Source organism: Schistocerca serialis, chromosome 6 (assembly GCF_023864345.2).
Source record: "Schistocerca serialis cubense isolate TAMUIC-IGC-003099 chromosome 6, iqSchSeri2.2, whole genome shotgun sequence".
NCBI lineage: Eukaryota > Metazoa > Arthropoda > Insecta > Orthoptera > Acrididae > Schistocerca > Schistocerca serialis.
Window position 1 is genome coordinate 482,747,615 of NC_064643.1, and position 22,368 is coordinate 482,769,982.

Genomic DNA, 22,368 nt, shown 5'->3' on the forward strand with positions numbered 1-22,368 from the left:
TTAAGTAGCCCTGTGATGACTTACGGTTGTCATATTCTGGCACAGGATGGAGGACGTTTAGGGGTTTAAGGTCAGTCTACAATTCCGAGCGTCGAGGAGCAAACGCAAAAAGATAAATTCCCCGTGAAGGCTGGCTGATGACTTGGGTCAGCACCAAACACTGTCACAGGGCACGTACTAGAGATTCAGATTCTGGGACACGTCAGGAGACTCATGCAATTCAGGGGTCTGATTAACATTATTTATTTGCGATCACACTAACTACTACACTGAAGGCTACTTCTAAACATTAGAAAAAAGCAAAGGAGATAATTGGTTGTACAGCAGAACTCAATGTCTGAAGCCACGGGGGCAGATGCTAACAGAAGTAGTGAACACTAGCAGCACGTTACGTACGAACTTGGGAGCAACACTCCAAGTGAAGAAAACAGACATGTAGGAGTTTACCGAGGCTGGCCACGAGCGACACGGAGTCGGCGCCTCAGCGATCTGACTGAGAACTCCCTCTGAATACAAAAACATGGGTTTTTAAATTATCGTGGCGTGGAACCATTTCTTTCCTCCTATAGTCGACCCACCAATCCACCGGCATTTAACAAGCTTTGGCCAATCAGGTAAGTCGTTCTTCACCTCCAGGGCGCCTCAGGCCAACCACATTTGCACTACTGGCCATTAAAATTGATACACCACCAAGATTACGTGCTACAGACGCGAAATTTAACCAACAGGAAGAAGATGATGCGATATGCAAATTATTAGCTTTTCAGAGCATTCACACAAGGTTGGCGCCGGTGACGACATCTAAAACGTGCTGACTTGAGGAAAGTTTCCAACCGATTTCTCATACACAAACAGCAGTTGACCAGCGTTGCCTGGTAAAACGTTGTTGTGATGCCTCATGTAAGGAGGAGAAATGCGTACTATAACGCTTCCGACTTTGATAAAGGTCGAATTGTAGCCTATCGCCATTGCAGTTTATCGTATCGCGACATTGATGCTCGCGTTGGTCGCGATCCAATGACTGTTAGCAGATATGGAATCGGTGGGTTCAGCAGGGTAATACGGAACGCCGTGCTGGATCCCAACGGCCTCGTATCACTAACAGTCGAGATGACAGGCATCTTATCCGCATGGCTACAACGGCTCGTACAGCCATGTCTCGATCCCTGAATCAACAGATAGGGACGTTTGCAAGACAACAACCATCTGCACGAACAGTTCGACGACGTTTGCAGCAGCATGGACTATCAGCTCGGAGACCATGGATGCGGTTACCCTTGACGCTGCATCACACACAGGAGCGCCTGCGATGGTGTACTCAACGACGAACCTGGGTGCACGAATGGCAAAACGACATTTTTTCGGATGAATCCAAGTTCTGTTTACAGCATCATGATGGTCCATCCGTGTTTGGCGACATCGCGGTGAACGCACATTGGAAGCGTGTATTCGTCATCGCCATACTGGCGTATCACCCGGCGTGATGGTATGGGGTGCCATTTGTTACACGTCTCGGTCACCTCTTGTTCGCATTGACGGCACTTCGAACAGTGGGCGTTACATTTCAGATGTGTTGCGACCCGTGGCTCTACCCTTCAAATGGTTCAAATGGCTCTGAGCACTATGCGACTTAACTTCTGAGGTCATTAGTCGCCTAGAACTTAGAACTAATTAAACCCAATTAACCTAAGGACATCACACACATCCATGCCCGAGGCAGGATTCGAACCTGCGACCGTAGCGGTCGCGCGGTCTACCCTTCATTCGATTCCTGCGAAACCCTACATTTGAGAAGGATAATGCACGATCGAATGTTGCAGGTCCTGTACGGGCCTTTCTGGATACAGAAAATGTTCGACTGCTGCCCTGGCCAGCACATTCTCCAGATCTCTTACCAATTGAAAACGTCTGGTCAATGGTGGCCGAGCAACTGGCTCGTCACAATACGCCAGTCACTACTCTTAATGAACTGTGGTATCGTGTTGAAGCTGCATGGACAGCTGTACCTGTACACGTCATCCAAGCTCTGTTTGACTCAATGCTCAGGCGTATCAAGGCCGTTATTACGGCCAGAGGTGGTTGTTCTGGGTACTGGTTTCTCAGGATCTATGCATCCAAATTGCGTGAAAATGTAATGCCATGTCAGTTCTAGTATATTATATTTTATCCAATGAATACCCGTTTATCATCTGCATTTCTTCTTGGTGTAGCAATTTTAATGGCCAGTAGTGTAGATTTCTCCCCTGTTCCTACTCGGTAGGTAGGTATGCTTCTGGGTTTTACGCTAACAAACTCCAACTTTAGTATCAATAGCGTCCAGCTGAAATCTAAACTCACTGCCATGCTGTTATGGCCAACAACAACAATGTTTTACATCATTTTGCCCGGCGCTCCGTCCTTCTCTGAGTGGGAACTGCTGTAGTAGTACTCTAACCAGTGTAGACCCACTGACGTTGCAGCGCTCAGGAGCAAGTATCGAGCTTGCTGCCTCTGCTAAGACGTGCCTTTTCGTGACCATCTTCTACAGTGACGCCTTACGACATCGTCTAGGCGGTGGATGGAGTTAACCGGTTAATTCTCTGAAGTGATATTTCCCCCCCGGGATAGCTGCCCAGAGCGTCTGATATTTCACGTTTCGGCAAGAAAGGAAGAATGAATCATTTGTTGGTGTTAATAACGACCATCCTCCTTTACCTCCTCTGCATTACTGCAGATGACGTGTCACTGAGCACATCTGTTCTGTACATGCAGTACACGTGAGGCGCCTAGTTCTTTCCACTGCACTGTGTGGAATACGAGGGTTCTGTTATAGTTCACTAACCTGCTGTCTTCAGGTTGATGGTTCTGTATCTTGAGGCTGAAACTGACTTTTAGCGAGGTTCTGTTCTGGAATAATATACCACTTCTTTGGGATGCCACTCGCGTCTTTTAATATAGCCACACGAGAAGACTACATGACATTAATACAACACCTTCTGATACAGCAAAGTACATGATCAAACACAATGTTTACCAAAATGTATCTTTGCACTATTTGTGGCAACACATCCTACGACAGACAACATGTCTGTTCTTCTCGACTGCCTAATACAGAGTAACGAGCAGCCCGAAACACTTCGCTCGCCATACCAGAAAAGGCGTGACCCGAACGCTTCTGAAGTGCTTCGTCTGCAATTTCGTCAGTCTTTTGTTTTTGGTTTAAATTGTTTTTAATAATTCTAAAATGACTGATTGATAGTCAGCTGTTGAGAGATATTTATATTAAAACGTGAAGTCATTCCAGTGAATAGTTTAACTAATAATAATAACTATACTTTAAAGTTTTGGCGCCCTTGCTCCGAACACAGAAGCCAATCACAGAGCAATAACATTATGCTGGCGGTCTTTCTCACGGGAATGGTACCGAATCTAACATCTGTCACAGGTACCTCACACCACATTTCGTCATCCATATACTTCTTGCATCTCCACTGCTCTGGGAACAGCTCCTTGGAGCCTAATATGATGGCTGACTAAGCCAGAAATATTACAACGTCTCTAATGTTACTATTTATCTCCGGTAACCTAACCGCTACTACGTTTGCCTGGTCTCTGCATTGTGTCTCTAATTTCCTACCTTGCATAGCCTTTGATGGCTCCAAATAGCCTTAAGCGTAACAACGTACAAGACATTATGCCGTCAATATGTGACACGGTATTTCTAACTATTGACATAGTGTTCCACACGACTTTTTTGTGACAGGGCCGTTAAATAATCGTGAGTAAACTAGCCATGGTTTCCTTCGGGGTTAGCGTCAACCTCTCATTGTCATCCTTGTCATTATACTTTATTTTGATTTAGTCATACAGCTGCAGCTCGAGGTAAGCAGAACGGACAAAAATCAGTCACCTCCAAAAGCATACTGGATAATGCCGCCTCTGGCCTCGGTAACGGACTCAATTCGGCGAGGGAGAAAGTCCGCAAGTTCCGTTATGTACGCTATACCCATTTCAAACCACTCAATGATGACTAGATCCCAAATTGCAAATAGTTGATTCCTACATTTCACCCGCTGTTCCAGGTAGTCCTAAATATTTTCTATTGGACCGAGATCGGGTGATTTAGCGGGCCAGTCGAGGTGCGATTTGGTGGCTAAATGTTGGCCGGACCAGGTACGTACGGTTAAAGCCCTGTGGACATTACGATTGTCATCTTGGAAGACGCGAGTGATCACAGTACACTCATCACGCAGATGTAGAAGAAGGGCAACACTTGGTCACCGAGAAAGTTAACATAAACATTCTGGTTCATGTTCAAGATAACGTGAATGAGCGGGACCTATACATGTTACGAAAAATTGTCTCAAAACGTCACAGAATCTGTTCCAGTTTGAACTACACCCTCTACACACATTGCAGGTTAGATGTCTCATTGGGCCACTGGTGTACTCGACGTCTTGCGTCGTTTGAAAAGAGGAAAAAATCACGACTCGTCGGAGCACGCTTTACGCTCCAAGAGGAAAAATCACGACCCGTCGGAGTGCGCTACACGACCAGAGTCAGCTACTGTCCATGTTTTGTTTTGTTTGACCCACTGAAAACGTGCAGCTTTATGTGCTGGTGTGAGCAATGCTCTCTTGCAAGGTACTGACACCAAATGCCTATTGCATGCATTTCGTCGCTATATTCCCTCGGAAACTGATTAAGATGGTCCAGCATTCACTAAGAGCTCCGATTACTGTAGAGACTGAAACGCATTACATTGACAGGGCGTGACACTCGTCTCCAGTCTTTGTCAGTTAGGATCTTCCTATGATCAGTGCTCTTGCGCCGTGTTACACAGCTGCGGAAGATACCCCATTCCGCCATGATGAAACAACAAAAGAAAAAGGTTCAAATGGCTCTGAGCTCTATAGGTCTTAACATCTGAGGTCATCAGTCCCCTAGACTTAGAACTACTTAAACCTAACTAACCTAAGGACATCACACACATCCATGCCCGAGGCAGGGTTCGAACCTGCGACCGTAGCAGCAGCGCGGTTCCGGACTGAAGCGCCTAGAACCGCTCGGCCACAACGGCCGGCATGAAGCAACAAACGGGCCAACTTCATTCACGATGTGGTAATGGGGACGACCAAACACGATAGCTCCTTCCTGCCATTCTGTTACATCTCTTCGTCGACATATCTTCAAAAATGTTCAAATGTGTGTGAAATCTTATGGGACTTAACTGCTAAGGTCATCAGTCCCTAAGCTTACACACTACTTAACCTAAATTAGCCCGAGGGAGGTCTCGAACCTCCGCCGGGATCAGCCGCACAGTCCATGACTGCAGCGCCCTAGACCGCTCGGCTAATCCCGCGCGGCCAACCTATCTTAATGCGATGATTGCACACAAACGACTAGCACATACAGACCATTTCACTGTTAAATAACCCCAGCGTTGGGCGGTCGTCTGGTACTTTCCACCATCCATACAGCTCCGATGCGACCACTCTGGTTCTTTAAGTGGGTGACTAATACGAGGGGCAATAAGTAACACAGCACTTTTTTTCCTCGGCCAGTTTCGGTGGAAAAAGTGTTAAATTCATTGTGGAACATCGTGGAATATTCCCGCTTCAGTCCCTATAGTTGAATAAAATTCCGATAGGTGGTAGCGCTACACGTAGCGTTCAAAATACCGTCTGTAGTGGAAGTGCGTTGCAAGCAGACAGCTGTCACTGAGTTTCCTTTGGCGGAAGACCAGAGCGCTGCAGATATTCATAGGCGCATTCGCAATGTCTACGAATATCTGGCTGTGAACAAAAGCACGGTGAGTCGTTGAGCGCGGCGTCTGTCATCAACGCAACAAGGTCGTGCAAACGTGACTGATCTCTCGCGCCCCGGCTGGCCCCTCATGGCTGTGACTCCTGCAATATCGGAATGCGCGGGCACTCCCATTCAAGCAACACTATGCTACTCAACTGTATGTTTCTGTTGATAGTGTTGACATACTCGTCCACCATTTGAGGCATTCCAAGGTGTGTGCAACGATCAACTCTCAACTGTATTGTGCTACCCTCAGGAAACTGAAGAAACGACTTCAGCGTGTTCGTCGCCATGAGAACGTGAGGCCTCACACAACTCTGCGTAGCCAAGAGGAGCTCACAAAACCTCATTAGACTGTACTTCTTCATACACCCTACAGCCCGGAACTCGCACTTCCCGACTTTCAACTGCTCCGGGAAGCAGCACGTGGATGATGAGGATGTGATTGATACACCAAGACGTCGACCAGCACAGTGGTATCATGCGGGCATACAGGGTCTTCCGGTAAGGTGTCTTAAGGCCGTCACATTGAACGGACATAACGTTGAAAAATAGGGTTTTGTAGTCAAAATAGTGGGGAATAATATAGTGTATAGGAATCCCGTATAAAACCTACCTGCTTTAAAAAAAATGCGTTGCGTTACTTATTGAACGTCTCTCGTATGTTGACTGGTGAGCTTATTTATTCCTTGCTGTTGTATTCTTACAGTTCGGGACAAATGAGATGAAATCGTTTGTCAGCTCTGCACGAGAGGCGTATTCCAGTGGTGTTCCGCGGACGATGTCCTCCCAGTGTGCGCAAGCGCGGACTTTCGCCCATCAGTCAGCGCGTGAGGCCTCTCCCTGGACCGTAACTCTCGCCGCAGTGAGTGAGAGTTTCACTGCGGTAACCGCCGCCTCTGGGTCAGACCGTATTTCCTTAGGCTCTGCTCCTTTCTCCCGGGTATCTGTGGTCAGTTCGTCGCTAGCTCCGTGATCAGGACACCGCCATACGCCACAGAAGGGGCCCCATCCGGTCTGAACGCAACATGAAATTGAGTGTGTGTATTGTTCCTAATGGGGACCCGTATAGAGCAATCAGCATTTACGTATATATATATATTCGCAAACCACTGCAGACTGACTGACTGCTAAGGGTACATCGTACCACAATTATCAGTTTTCGATTTTTTTCATACTCCATTCACATTCTTTCTTTCTTTCTTCTCTCTCTCTCTCTCTCTCTCTCTCTCTCTCTCTCTCTTTCTTTCTTTTTTTTATCAATCTTCTGACTGGCTTGACGCAGTCCACCACAAATTCCTCTCTTGTTGCAACCTCTTCATTTCAGAGAGCAGCACTTGCAACCTACGTCCTCAGTTATTTGCTGGATGCATTCCATTCTCCGTCTTCCACTATAGTTTTTACCCTCTACATCTCCATCTAGTACCACGGAAGTTATTCTCTGACATCTTAGTAGATGTCCTATCAGTCTATCCTTCTTCTAGTCAGTGCAACATTTGTCTGTAACACCACTTTTCAGATGATTCGATTCTCTTATGTTTTGGTTTTCCCACAATCCATGTTTCACGACCACAGACTGCTGTGCTCCAACATACATTCTCAGAAATTTCTTCCTCAAATTAAGGCCTATGTTTGGGACTAGTAGGTTTCTCTTGGCCAGGAATGCCCTTTTCGCCAGCGCTAGTCTGCTTTTGATGTCGTTGCTCCGTCCGTCATTTGTTATTTTGCTACTTCGTGATCACCAATCCTGATGCTAAGTTTCTCGCTATTCTCATTTCTGCTACTTTTCATTACTCTCGTCTTTCTTCGATTTAATCTCATTTCATATTCTGTACTCATTAGACTGTTCATTCCATTCAGCAGATCCCGTAATTCTTTTTCTTTTTCACTCAGTATAGCAATGTCATCAGTTTAATCCGAACACTTTGTTCTTCGTCTTCCACTCTTATTATTTCTTCTCATCTCTTACATATGTTGCATCTTACCCGTCTCTCCCTATATGTTAACCCTATTTTTCTCAGAATTTTGAACATCTTTCACCATTTGACTTCGTCGAACGTTATTTCCAAGTCGACAAATCCTTGAACGTTTCTTTATCTTTCTGTAGTCTTGCTTCCATTATCACTCGCAACGTCAGAGGTGCCTCTCTGGCGCCTTTACCTTTCCTAATGCCAATCTAACCATCACCTAACACATCATCAATTTTCTTTTCCATTCTTTTATATATTCTTCTTGTCAGCAACTCGGATTCATGAGTTGTTAAGCTAGCTGTGCTGTAATTCCAGCACTTGTCACTCTTGCGGTCTTCAGAATTATGTGGCCGATATTTTTTCGAAAGTCATATGGTATATCGTCAGATTCATATTTTCTACACACCAACGTGTATGGTCTTTTTGTTGCCCCTTTCCCCAATGAACCTTACACAAAACAAACGTTAGATCAGAAGCATTGTCGTGCTATCATCCTTGAATACCAGTCCTCCAAATTTGCGCAACTTGAGTTCGCGACAATAACCTCGCCTTTCATCGAAAGATTGCCTTTCAGGTACCCCGGGGCTCTCTGTTACACTTTCGTATGAGCTGTACCAAATTGTTGCGATCATGACAGCGCGCCTCTGAATGCGTTCAACGTATGTTGCCAAGCCTAATTGATAAGAATTCCAACGCCGTAATAATAGTCTAAAACATGTCGACTTAGCATCTTGCATGCGATTTCCTTTACATATCCACAGCACGTACTCAGTATTATCATTATCATTATCATTATCATCAATATATCATCATCATCATCATCATCATCATCATCATCATCACCACCACCACCAACTTCCTTTCAAGGATTAGGCTGTTGCCTGTTCCCAACTCACAAACAAAATCTTCGCATCTTTTTCAAGGTCTTCGAACACCTCTCTCCCTTTCAGATTGTCGTTCAGGATATTCTGGGAAATTCTGTGGCCTGACATTCTCATGAGGTATTGCCTATAGTCTTCACGACATTGTTGAGTTCTTGTATTCATGCTGAAAATATTTTATTCTGTTCTAATAGATTCAGTTTCTAATTATGTCTCTACTTTTGTAGCCCTTCGTCTTCCCTAGGAAACCTCATCTTTGCTGTTTCAATTTTGTTTCTCTATTACCAGACATTTTATAGTTGTATTTCTCGTATGTTCCGTTTAGCTGGTATACTGATATTTGGAGGTCATCTTCATTCTTTTGGTTAATAGCTATAATAACCAGCAAACAGAAGTACATTCCGGTATTGCTCATTTGCCATCTTAATTCTTTTGTTTACTTTACTTTTCCATTTACAAAGAATGATACTTCACACCCTTGTCTAACACCTTGACAGTTAATTATTTCTTCCAATCGATTCCTACCTATGTTTATTATAATGCGTGTATTTTTATTAAGACTTTTCACTGCCTCTGTTAGGTTCAGACATAATCTTCAATAGGCTGTCACGGCTCGCACGGTAAAAAACCTTCTCATGGTCGATAAAGGCTAAATGTATTTCTATGTTAAATATAATGTTTTTAATTACAAACACGTAATCTGTGCATGAACGATCTGATCTAAATACATTTTATTCTTCAGAAAGAATAGCTTCTGTGATATTCCTCACTCGGTTATTGGTCGTCTTCGAATATAGTTTGCAGCCAGTGTTAGAAGACCGATGCCACAATAGTTTTTACAGTCATTACAATTTCTTGGCAAGTGAGATTACTTTTGTTGTATACCGAGAATCTGGGACCTTACAGTTCGTCCAACAAGTACTCAGTACTCTTCCTTTAAATCTAAGTCTTGCAGACACCTCTCTATGGAGATCGATATTGTTCCAAGTCTATTTTACCGATTATTATATGTCGTAATTGTGACTGTATAGATTCTATGAGACTTAAGGCACTTCCAGAAAATATGTCATCCACCCAATCCTTTAAATAGCAAGGGCAGTTAAATAAGACAGTTAATGACTCATGCATCAATGTTGCAGACGAGAATAATATACAGAAGAACGGAAAATAAAATAGAAGATCTGTTAGATGACGAAATATAAAGGCGCCAGGGTGGCAGTTCTGACGTCGCAGTTTCTAATGGAAGCAAGATCGAAAAAAATGAAGACACTCTTATAGGATTTGTCGGCCTAGAATAAGCGTAGACGATGTAAAACAATATTGCAAGTTTTTCGAAATTCTGAGAAAAATAGGAGTAAGTCATAGAGAAAGACGGGTAATATACAATATGTACAAGAATCAAGAGGGGACAATAAAAAGAAAACCACTAACGAAATACTCGGATTAAAGAGGATGTAAGATAGGGATGCGGTCTTTCACCTCTATTGTTCAGTCTACATATCAAGTAAGCAACGGCGAAAATAAAAGAACGATTCAAGAGTGGGACTGAGCTTCAAGGTAAAAGAATATCAATGATAAGATTCGCTGCTGGCATTGCCATCCTCAGTGAAAGTGAAGAAGAATTATAGGATCTGTTGAATGGAATGAACAGTCTACTGAGAACAGAATATGGATTGAGAATAAATTGAAGAAAGACGAAAGTAATGAGAAGTAACAGAAAAGAGAACATCGAGAAACTTAACATTATAACTGGTAATCACGAAGCAGATGAAGTTAAGGAATTCTGCTACCGAGGCAGCAAACTAACCCATGATGGACGGAGCAAGGAGGACATGAAAAGCTGACTAGCACTGGCAAAGAGGGCATTCCTAGCCAAGAGAAGTCTGCTAGTATCAAACATAGGCCTTAGTTTGAGGAACAAATTTCTGAGAATGTACATTGGTGCACAGCGCTGTATGGCAGTGAGACATGGATTGTGGGGAAATGGGGGTGAACGAGAATCGAAGCATTTGAGATGTGGCGTTATAGAAGGATGTTGAAAATTAGATGAAGTGATAAAAGATGAGGAAGGTCTCCGCAAAATCGACGGGCAGAATAACGGGTGGGAAACATTTAAATGAACGAGGGACAGGTTGATAATACACTCCTGGAAATTGAAATAAGAACACCGTGAATTCATTGTCCCAGGAAGGGGAAACTTTATTGACACATTCCTGGGGTCAGATACATCACATGATCACACTGACAGAACCACAGGCACATAGACACAGGCAACAGAGCGTGCACAATGTCGGCACTAGTACAGTGTATATCCACCTTTCGCAGCAATGCAGGCTGCTATTCTCCCATGGAGACGATCGTAGAGATGCTGGATGTAGTCCTGTGGAACGGCTTGCCATGCCATTTCCACCTGGCGCCTCAGTTGGACCAGCGTTCGTGCTGGACGTGCAGACCGCGTGAGACGACGCTTCATCCAGTCCCAAACATGCTCAATGGGGGACAGATCCGGAGATCTTGCTGGCCAGGGTAGTTGATTTACACCTTCTAGAGCACGTTGGGTGGCACGGGATACATGCGGACGTGCATTGTCCTGTTGGAACAGCAAGTTCCCTTGCCGGCCTAGGAATGGTAGAACGATGGGTTCGATGACGGTTTGGATGTACCGTGCACTATTCAGTGTCCCCTCGACGATCACCAGTGGTGTACGGCCAGTGTAGGAGATCGCTCCCCACACCATGATGCTGGGTGTTGGCCCTGTGTGCCTCGATCGTATGCAGTCCTGATTGTGGCGCTCACCTGCACGGCGCCAAACACGCATACGACCATCATTGGCACCAAGGCAGAAGCGACTCTCATCGCTGAAGACGACACGTCTCCATTCGTCCCTCCATTCACGCCTGTCGCGACACCACTGGAGGCGGGCTGCACGATGTTGGGGCGTGAGCGGAAGACGGCCTAACGGTGTGCGGGACCGTAGCCCAGCTTCATGGAGACGGTTGCGAATGGTCCTCGCCGATACCCCAGGAGCAACAGTGTCCCTAATTTGCTGGGAAGTGGCGGTGTGGTCCCCTACGGCACTGCGTAGGATCCTACGGTCTTGGCGTGCATCCGTGCGTCGCTGCGGTCCGGTCCCAGGTCGACGGGCACGTGCACCCTCCGCCGACCACTGGCGACAACATCGATGTACTGTGGAGACCTCACGCCCCACGTGTTGAGCAATTCGGCGGTACGTCCACCCAGCCTCCCGCATGCCCACTATACGCCCTCGCTCAAAGTCCGTCAACTGCACATACGGTTCACGTCCACGCTGTCGCGGCATGCTACCAGTGTTAAAGACTGCGATGGAGCTCCGTATGCCACGGCAAACTGGCTGACACTGACGGGGACGGTGCACAAATGCTGCGCAGCTAGCGCCATTCGACGGCCAACACCGCGGTTCCTGGTGTGTCCGCTGTGCCGTGCATGTGATCATTGCTTGTACAGCCCTCTCGCAGTGTCCGGAGCAAGTATGGTGGGTCTGACACACCGGTGTCAATGTGTTCTTTTTTCCATTTCCAGGAGTGTACATGTGTGAAGACATCAAGGAATAACTTCTGTGGTCCTAGAGACAGCTCTAGGCTGTAAAAGGCAAAAAAACATAGAGGAAGACAGAGATTAACCAACAATTAATCGAGGACGCGGGCTGATACTCTGAGACGAAGAGGTTGGCACAAGAGAGGAAGTCGTGCGGGGTCGCGCCAAACTAGTCAGAAGACAGCTGACCAAAAACAAACTGTGATTGCATACACATCCAAAACGAATGTGTCAAAAAGTGCCTTCTTCTACAAATTTTCTGTATTTGGTTCTTACACAAAGCACTACGGTCCTTGCAACTCCATCTTGAGATGTTGCAATTTATTCACATATTTTCCAGGTTATTAATCGGTTTCAGGTACACGCATTTCTTTAATAACTTTTCTTATGTCTTGACCAGACTTTTTTTATTTCCAAAAGCATCTTACACGTTACGAATTTCTTTAGTTTTCAAAGGCAGTGTTAAGCCAATCATATAAAAATCATTAGATACACTGTATCGTGTCAGCATTCTCAATCACGAGATCTGGTCTGCGGCCATGACCAAGGAGCTGATTTCTGTCGTCGGGTGACTGAATGCTCCGCAGAACGTTCCGGCCGATGTTTACAGAGAGTTGCTGACGATTTTGAAAAATAGTGATAGGTATCTGTATCAGTTTGAAGTTTCTTGCCATGCCGTAATAATGAGCAACTTACTTTTTGGAGTCTCCTCGTATAGTCACGTTGTGAGAACCTTATGATAACAGTATGCTGCAGAATCGCGTTCCGCTACTTTAATTAGTAAATCTTGTGAAGATACGAGGTCTGTTCAAAAAATTCCGGAACTTTGTCCACAAAACTTTTCTGCGCTTACCTTGTACTTCTTGTTCGTACTCTCCTTCGAAATACTCTCCTCCACAATTGATACACCGCTCCCAACGGCGTTTCCACATCCGGAAGCAGTCTTGGTACGCCTCTTGCTGGATCACGCGAAGTGCCGTCTGCGAATTTTCTTTTATCTCGTCTATCGTTGTAAATCTTCGTCCTTTCAACCGGGTTTCCAACTTTAGAAATAAAAGAAGTCCGCAGAGGCCACTTGTAGAGAGTACGGAGGAAGAGGCAGGAACAGTGATTTCCCTTTTTGTGCAATAGTCAAAGGTCTTTCTCGTCTTGCTCATGAGTCGTGGGATAAATTTGGCGGCATTCCGATTTTGTGTCAGGATTTCATGATATGGTCCAACTGAAATGTTACATTCTTCTGCAATCTCTTGGACGGTCAGTCTTCGACTGCCATGCACCATTTAGTTGAAGGAATGACATGAGCGTCGTCGGTAGAAGTCGAAGGGTGTGCCGCACGAGAGTCATCTTTAACTTCCGTCCGGCCATTTTTAAACCGTGTGAACCATTCGCAACAACGAGTACGGCTTAAGCACTCATCACCGTAGGCTTCCTGAGTTACTTGGTGTGTCCCTGTAAAGGTTTTCTTGAGATTTACGAAAAATTTAATGCAGGCGCGTTGCTCCTTTAACTCTGCCGTCTCGAAATTCGAAAACTGTGCGACAAAATGTTCTACTCAACACTGCACTGATCAATAACTAACAGACACAGAACAATGAAACTTCCGACAATTACACATTAAAGGCAAGCGTGTGCAAGGATGTCAACCACATTTCACTCCAACACACCATTGGTGTGGTATTACGTATGTTCAGGAATTTGTCGAGCGGACCTCGTATATCAAACTGTATTTATTTCTAGAAAGATAGGTGCTTGCTTTATCTACGCATGAAAATTTCGAGAATACATTTATCCTCAATTACGACCATTATATCATGTTCCTTGTAATACATTAGCTGATGCAAAATGTTCGGACACTGCTATGTAATACGAATAGGCCCCTCGAGTCACGAGAGGCGGGCCGGGCAGTATAAAGAGAAAAATTTGAAAATTTGTGGTAAGTTCCTATGGGACCAAACTGCTGAGGTCATCAGTCCCTAGGCTTACAAACAACTTAATCTAACTTTAACTTACACTGGGGACAACACACACATGCCCGAGGGAGGACTCGAACCTCCGACGGGGGGAGCCGCACGAACCGTGGCTGGTCAACCTAGACCGCGCAGTATAAAGAGAAACTGTCTTGTCAGAAAGAAGCAGTAACATCAGCATGGATCGATCAGGAAATCTCGGTGACTTCGAACATAGAGTAGTCATTGGATGTCACCTGAGTAATAAATTCATCAGGGACCCTTCTAAGACTGCCCAGGTCGAATCTTTGTGATGTGATTGCGAAGTGGAAACGCGAAGAAGCAAACAGAGATAAACAAAGGCCAGGCGGGGAGCGGAAATTCCATATTAACGTACACTACTGGCCATTAAAATAGCTACACCAAGAAGAAACGCAGATGATAAACGGGTATTCATTGGACAAATATATTATACTAGAACTGACATGTCATTACATTTTCACGCAATTTGGGTGCATAGATCCTGAGGAATCAGTACCCAGAACAACCACCTCTGGCCGTAATAACGGCCTTGATACGCCTGGGCAATGAGTCAAACAGAGCTTGGATGGTGTGTGCAGGTACAGCTGCCCATGCAGCTTCAACACGATACCACAGTTCATCAAGAGTAGTGACTGGCGTATTGTGACGAGCCAGTTGCTCGGCCACCATTGACCAGACGTTTTCAGTTGGTGAGAGATCTGGAGAATGTGCTGGCCAGGGCAGCAGTCGAACATTTTCTGTATCCAGAAAGGCCCGTACAGGACCTGCAACATGCGGTCGTGCATTATCCTGCTGAAATGTAAGGTTTCACAGGGATCGAATGAATGATAGAGCCACGGGTCGTAACTCATCTGAAATGTAACGTCCACTGTTCAAAGAGCCGCCAATGCGAACAAGAGGTGACCGAGACGTGTAACCAATGGCACCCCATACCATCACGCCGGGTGATACGCCAGTATGGCGATGACGAATACATGCTTCCAATGTGCGTTCACCGCGATGTCGCCAAACACGGATGCGACCATCATTATGCTGTAAACAGAACCTGGATTCATCCGAAAAAATGACGTTTTGCCATTCGTGCAGCATTAAGGGTAACCGCAGCCATGGTCTCCGAGCTGATAGTCCATGCTGCTGCAAACGTCGTCGAACTGTTCGTGCAGATGGTTGTTGTCTTGCAAACGTCCCCATCTGTTGACTCAGGGATCGAGAGCTTGCTGCACGATCCGTTACAGCCATGCGGATAAGATGCCTGTCATCTCGACTGCTGGTGATACGAGGCCGTTGGGATCCAGCACGGCGTTCCGTATTACCCTACTGAACCCACCGATTCCATATTCCGCTAACAGTCATTGGATCTCGACCAACGCGAGCAGCAATGTCGCGATACGATAAACCGCAATCGCGATAGGCTACAATCCGACCTTTATCAAAGTCGGAAACGTGATGGTACGCATTTCTCCTCCTTACACGAGGCATCACAACAACGTTTCACAAGGCAACGCCGATGGACTGCTGTTTGTGTATGAGAAATCGGTTGGAATCTTTCCTCATGTCAGCACGTTGTAGGTGTCGCCACCGGCGCCAACCTTATGTGTATGGTCTGAAAAGCTAATCATTTGCATATCACAGCATCTTCTTGCCGTCGGTTAAATTTCGCGTCTGTAGCACGTCATCTTCGTGGTGTAGCAATTTTAATGGCCAGTAGTGTACATTAACAGTTGTCCGGATACTTTCGATCTGATACTGCATTTAATGCAGTGCTGTCGACTGCCTTTCATTACTGGAGATTTACTGCTCGCAGTTTCTATACCCAGCGCTACTTAATGTAATCTCGACAACAGCAACTCATCAGATCTCACTCGCCATGGCGAATGGTGCTTCATTGCCTATAATTCAAGGGACGCGATGCAACACGGTATTTCATGGTCGGTGTTCGAAATTGCTTTCGAATACAAAGCCAGTGCTCTCCTGGCTTCCGCGATTATTTCACATAATATGGAGGCGATAAAAATTACTTTCACTCCGTGCCGGAATGTGTTCTCAACGCGGCGTGAAATAAGGCCTTGAACTGCTTACTGCGCTCGGATGGATGCAAGTTTTCTTTGCTTTCTCCGCCTACGCTTCACGGCGGGTTCACAAGCTTTACGCCGAATTTAACGCAGAACGCAACCAGTCCTTCCGGAAAGGAGAGCAGCGAAGCAGAAGTCACCCATCTTCTGAGGCAGGAAATGAGATGTGAGTTCAGTTAAAACAGAGAAATCGACTTGGAGTAGCTCTCCACTCTGTAGCAATACTCGACAGACTCGTCAATACAACATCGTCCCAACCAGAGTGATTGAAATGTTGATGTCTGTGACTCGGTCGAGGCACCTTGTGCACTGAAACTCCAAAAAAGTTAGTACAGGCCTGCATGTTCAGATACAGAGATATGTAAACAGGCAGAATACGACGCTGCGGTCGGCAACGCCTATATAAGACAACAAGTGTCTGGTGCAGTTGTTAGGTCAGTTCCTGCTGCTACAATCGCAGGTTATCAAGATTTACGTTAGTGTGAACGTAGTGTTATAGTCGACGCACGAGCGATGGGACACAGCATCTCCAAGGTAGAAATGACGAGGGCATTTTCCCGCACGACCATTTCACGAGTGTACTGTGAATATCAGGAATCCAGTAAAACATCAAATCTTCGACATCGCTGCGGCCGGGAAAAGATCCTGCAAGAACGGGACCAACGACGACTGAAGAGAATTGTTCATCGTGACAGAAGCGCAACCCTTCCGGAAATTGCTGCAGATTTCAATTCTTTGCCATCAACAAGTGTCAGTGTGCGAACCATTCAGCAAAACGTCATCGATATGGCCCTTCGTGTACCCCTAATGACTACATTACACAAATCTTTACGCCTGGCCTGTCCCCGTCAACACCAACATTGGACTGTTGATGACTGGAAACATGTTTCCTGGTCGGATAAGTTTCGTTTCAAATTGTATCGAGTGGATGGATGTGTACGGGTATGGAGACAACCTCACGAATCCATGGACCCTGCGTGACAAAATGGCTCTGAGCACTATGGGACTTAACATCTGAGGTCATCAGTCCCCTAGAAACTAGAACTACTTAAACCTAACTAACCTAAGGACAACACACACATCCATGCATGTCAGCAGGGGACTGTTCTAGCTGGTGGAGGCTCTGTAATGGTGTGGGGCGTCTTCAGTTGGAGTGATATGGACCCCTGATACGTCTGGATACGACTATGACAGGTGACAAGTACGTAAGCATCCTTTCTTATCACCTGCATCTATTCATGTCCATTGTGCATTCCGACGGACTTGGGCAATTCCAGCAGGGCCATGCGACACCCCACACGTCCAGAATTGCTACAGAGGGGCTCCAGGAACACTCTTCTGAGTTTAAACACTTCCGCTGGCCACCAAACTTCCCAGACAAGAACATTATTGAGCATATCTTGGAAGCCTTGCAATGTGCTGTTCAGAAGAGATCTCCACCCCCTCGTACTCTTACGGATTTCTGGACAGCCCCGCAGCATTTATGGTGTCAGTTCCCTCCAGCACCACTTCAGACATTAGTCGAGTCCATACCACGTCGTGTTGCGGCACTTCTGCGTGCTCGTGGGGGTCCTACACGATATTAGGATGGTGCACCAGTTTCTTTGGCTCTTCAGTGTAGAAAGCAGCAGCACCTTGATACTTGGCCCAAAGGTACTGCGAAAAGAAAGTACCAGTAGCGTACAAGATATCTGTTGCACAAAGATATTCCTCTCGTTAGTGGCACTAGCGTGCTTTCCTTAATCTAAGGACCGTAGTATGCAGTTTAACAACGGCGTAATTTTGTCTCATTCCTGACTGTTCAGCATTTACTCTTCCTTAACAGTAATACGTAAACAGTGCATTCATGGGTAACATTTTGTCGATCTACAGTTCTCAGATCGAATGTGGCAAATAGCATTAAATAAAGGGACGAGAACCAGTAATTGACTGCAACATTTATACGAGAACTCTTCCACAAATTTTTCGCGTCTTATTTTGAGGCAATCTAAGCGCTCAGCAACAAGCTAGTCTTCTCAAACACTCCATGTGAATACGAAGAGTATTCTCTCACTAAGGTCAAGACAAATTACGTATGCCCTGTATGTACGAGTTTGTGCATCGTCTCATATGACATTTCCGTACACAGTTCCAGATGTAGAGTATATGTGCCTCCCACAGATAAAAGATATTCAGATGATCCTAGTAATACACGTATAAAGTCATAAGAGAGTTTCTTTATTTACTCGTTCGGGGTTTACAAAGGTATTCATCATACAACGTATTAATTAAAATATTCTGATTGCTCTATACTAAGTCACAATATTCTCATAATACTATACAGTATCAAAAATATTCTTGAGCCACTCTGTTGCTGAATCGGAGGGTCTGTGTATGTTCTTCAAACCTCCCTCATAGCCATGAACTTCACGACCAGTAAATGTCCATTGACTGAATTTCCCAGCACTCACATTCACGACTGTTTGACAGGTCCCTTTTGTTCATCAGTTGTTTATATCTGTGAAGACTAGTCCTAACACAGTTCAAAGTTTTCCACAATTTCCTCGGGAGATTGAATCCGTCGATCTGCTTGTTGGGGTGCCTCCACCAAGTTATGCCTGCTTAAAGCTCATACTTCTTTCTAAGCTGTCTTCGAGTCGAAGCCTTGCAGTTATTCCCAGTTTTCCGTAAAGGCGACCTGGATTTAAGGCTACTGAGCTTTGCTAGGTCTTGGTGTAGAGGAGTTCTGGGTCGTCTAGGATTTTTCGGTATAATCTTGTGACTAACTGAGATCACCTAATTTCAGGGGGCTCTGTGATTGCTAGGACGGAAAGCCGTCATATTGTGTAGCCCTGAGTGTTCCAGAGATTATCCAGACTGTCTCCTTCAGTTGGACGTCCTCTATGTGAGCACTTCTCACCCAGACTGGCAAACAGTATGCAGCAGCACTGTAGCCAAAGGCTAGTGCTGAAGTCCTCAGTATGCTCGCTCCACAACCCCTTGCCGTTCCAGACAATTTCGACAGGATAGCATTACGGGATTTTAGCTTCTGTTTTGTATCTTCTAGAGATGAGCTATACGTTAGAACGCGATCTAATTTCACTCCCAAGTATTTAGGCTTATCCTCAAGCCTGATGTGCTGTCCATTAATAGGGAGTTGTAGTATTCTGTTTGTATCTCTATTGTTAAGATGCGATATGGTGCTGGTCAGCGGATTGGATGTAGATGCCAATTGAGGCAGTAGGTTTTCAGTACTTCCAGGTCTGCATTCAATATTTTGTCGAGGTCATTAAAATTTTTACATTGATATTGGATGGCCAAGTTGTCATTTGTGTCTGGCATGACGGCAATATATAGTTTGAAGAGGATGGGTGCTAGTGCCGAACCCTGTGGCAGGCCGTTATTGAGAACCATGGTCTTGCTGTTCAAGCCGTTAAGGTAAATCTTGGTTTTATTGTCTGTTAACAAGTTTTTGAATAAGGTGTAAGATAGTCTGCATCTTATAATTCTAATTAGCCTACGCAATAGCCCCTCAGTCCATACTGTATCGTAAGCTGATGTAAGAGCTACGATCATACCGGTTTTCATCTTGTTTTAAAAGCTTTTCTCAGTACAGATTATGAGGGACAGCACTTGATCGCAACAATTTCTACCTGCCCTAACACTCGCTTGGTATGTAGGAAGGTTGACTTCGATGTATACAGTTAAACTAGTCAGTAATATTCTCTAAAATAGTTTGTAGGAGGTTCACAGCAGGATATTAGTCTGAAATTCTTTGGGTTTTAGCACCGGTATGACTTCTGCTTCTTTCCAGACCTTAGGGATTGTGACTGTTCTGATGCATTCTGCGCAGAGTTTGGCCAACCACCTTCTTCCCAATGTTCCTAGTTCCTTCAAGAATCCTGGTAGGATCTCATCAGGCCCATCCGCTTTTCCTACCTTCATCAGCTTAAACGCCTGGATAATCTATTCTCTTTCAACTTCTTTCGCAATGTGCATGTTGACTGAATTATTAAGTAAAATATTTATATTCCAGCCCCTGGCACATAGGCTGGCCGGCATGATAAGCACGCTATGTGGGAACAGCATCAAGCTGCTTTACAAGGCAGCCTACATGTCAGGGGCAAGAACTGGTTTTTCCGGTCCCTATCATGCAGGCTGCCCTCCATGGCAAATGTCTTGTGTTGTAGTAGTATCAGCCTGCTTTGCATGGCAGCCTGTACTTCAAGAGCAAACAAATGAAGGTCAGTCCCCTGATGTGTAACGTGCCCTTTATGTCTGGTGTGTTGAAGGTGTAACATCAGCCTGCTTTACTGACTTACTGCTTTGCTGTATTGCAGGAGCTACATGTACTGATGCGTACGGCTTGGGACACGTTGAGATAGATAGAGGATGACTGTACAGAGTGAGGGGGAGGAGGAAATGGACAGAGAGAGTTAGGAGGCAGAGATAGGTGGAGTTGGGAGAATGAGGAGGACAGACACAGGAAGGAAGAGGTGGATACAGGTAGAGTGAGAAGGAGGTGCATTAAACATATGTGTCAAATGCATACATAGTCGAAGCTGCAGAGAACAGTCTACTTGTCTTTATAGTGCAACTAGAATTGCTAGTGGTCCCTGCAACCCTCTCAAGCAATTTTTGCTTCCTCATTTGCCTCTTACAACAGAAATTAGATGACCTTGCATATAATCACTTGTGCCTGATTTTATTTTATTTTGTTTTTTTGCAACATGCTCATTATAATACTTGCAATACTACATGTATGTACTGTGTGTGTGTGTGTGTGTGTGTGTGTGTGTGTGTGTGTGTGTGTGTGTGTGTGTGTGTGTGTGTACTACAGTATTTCTGTTGTATAATGATGATGACAATGATGGTGAGAGAAGGGAAAGGGTGAACCCAGTGCCACCACATAGCCTACTCCTTGCGAATAATGCCAAAGGGCTAGCCAAGCTTAATGTCCCCATCTGACAGACGAATCACCATTAACAGTGTCACATGTCCTCACTTCATGAGACACTATAGACAGGTTTCATATTTAAACCAGGACATTAGTGCAAAGTCTGGTGACCAGGAAGTTCACACTACTACCTCTCCTCCCTTACCAGCCAAATGGTCGCAGTGGCAACTTTTTCCACCACCAGTATTTGAACCGACTTACCCCTGGATCAAGTGCCATCACAGAAGTGTGTGTTAGCGACCTCGGCCACAGTGGCAGATTCTTGGGCCAGATTATGAGGAAACCTTCCCTGCAACTAAGGTGTGTGAAGACTGTGTTGCTGCCTTTCTCGCCTTTTCTTGTGTCTCTAAAGGGTTGGCATTGCACAGTTTGTGGCAGTTGGTGGCCACATGCCCCTCCTAACGCCACCACTCTCCCTGGGACCAAATTCGTGTACCCCATCTGTATGCAGCCAGAGTAAATCGCTTGTGCAAGTGTGAGAATATTTTCGTTGTGTGGATCTGTGGCACAGCACAGGTACCTAGTTGTATGAGGGAAACTATCTGAAAACCATATCCAGGCTGGCCAACTCACCATCCCTAGTTGTTAATCCGCGAGGCAGATGCGTCCTGAGCAGGTTTGCCTCCCCAAATGTTGGAAGCAGCATTTCAATGCTCTCAGCTATCTGGGTCGGTCAAGGAATGTTCTGCCATGCTATAAAGTAATGAGATAGAAATGGTAGCGATCGAGGTCTGCAGCTCGGCAAGTGACAATTAGCTGAGGCTGTCGCCTCTTCGGAATAGTTGAATGCTCACGACTAGAATGCTTTTCAGCGCTGGTGCGACGTTATCTTGCGTGAACTCTATGTAGGGTAAGGTTGTATTAGTCGTACCACATCCTAAGTCGTATTCCAGTAATATCTGATCCCACTTTTATAAAATGCGACATCAAGTTGTATAAAACTGAATTAAATAGTGGTGTAAGACTCAAAAACGAGTAAAAGGACCGCTGGATATCCTGACAGACGAACAATTAACAAATAAGTTTGACTGTTTTTGTTACACCGTCTCATTCATTCGTAAGTAATTTCCGGAAATAATGTGGTGATAGTTTTATATCATGTCTATTTTCGTAGTACTCTGCCATTCATTAAAGCATAATCAAACGGTAGAAAACTTTGAG

General features: G+C 45.2%; 1 protein-coding gene across 1 annotated transcript in view; it reads left to right on the top strand.

Annotated features, from left to right (window-relative positions):
• LOC126484944 (histone-lysine N-methyltransferase 2D-like) overlaps positions 1 to 22,368 on the top strand; it is a 148,045-nt gene that overhangs the window by 101,245 nt on the left and 24,432 nt on the right. The window lies entirely within an intron of this gene.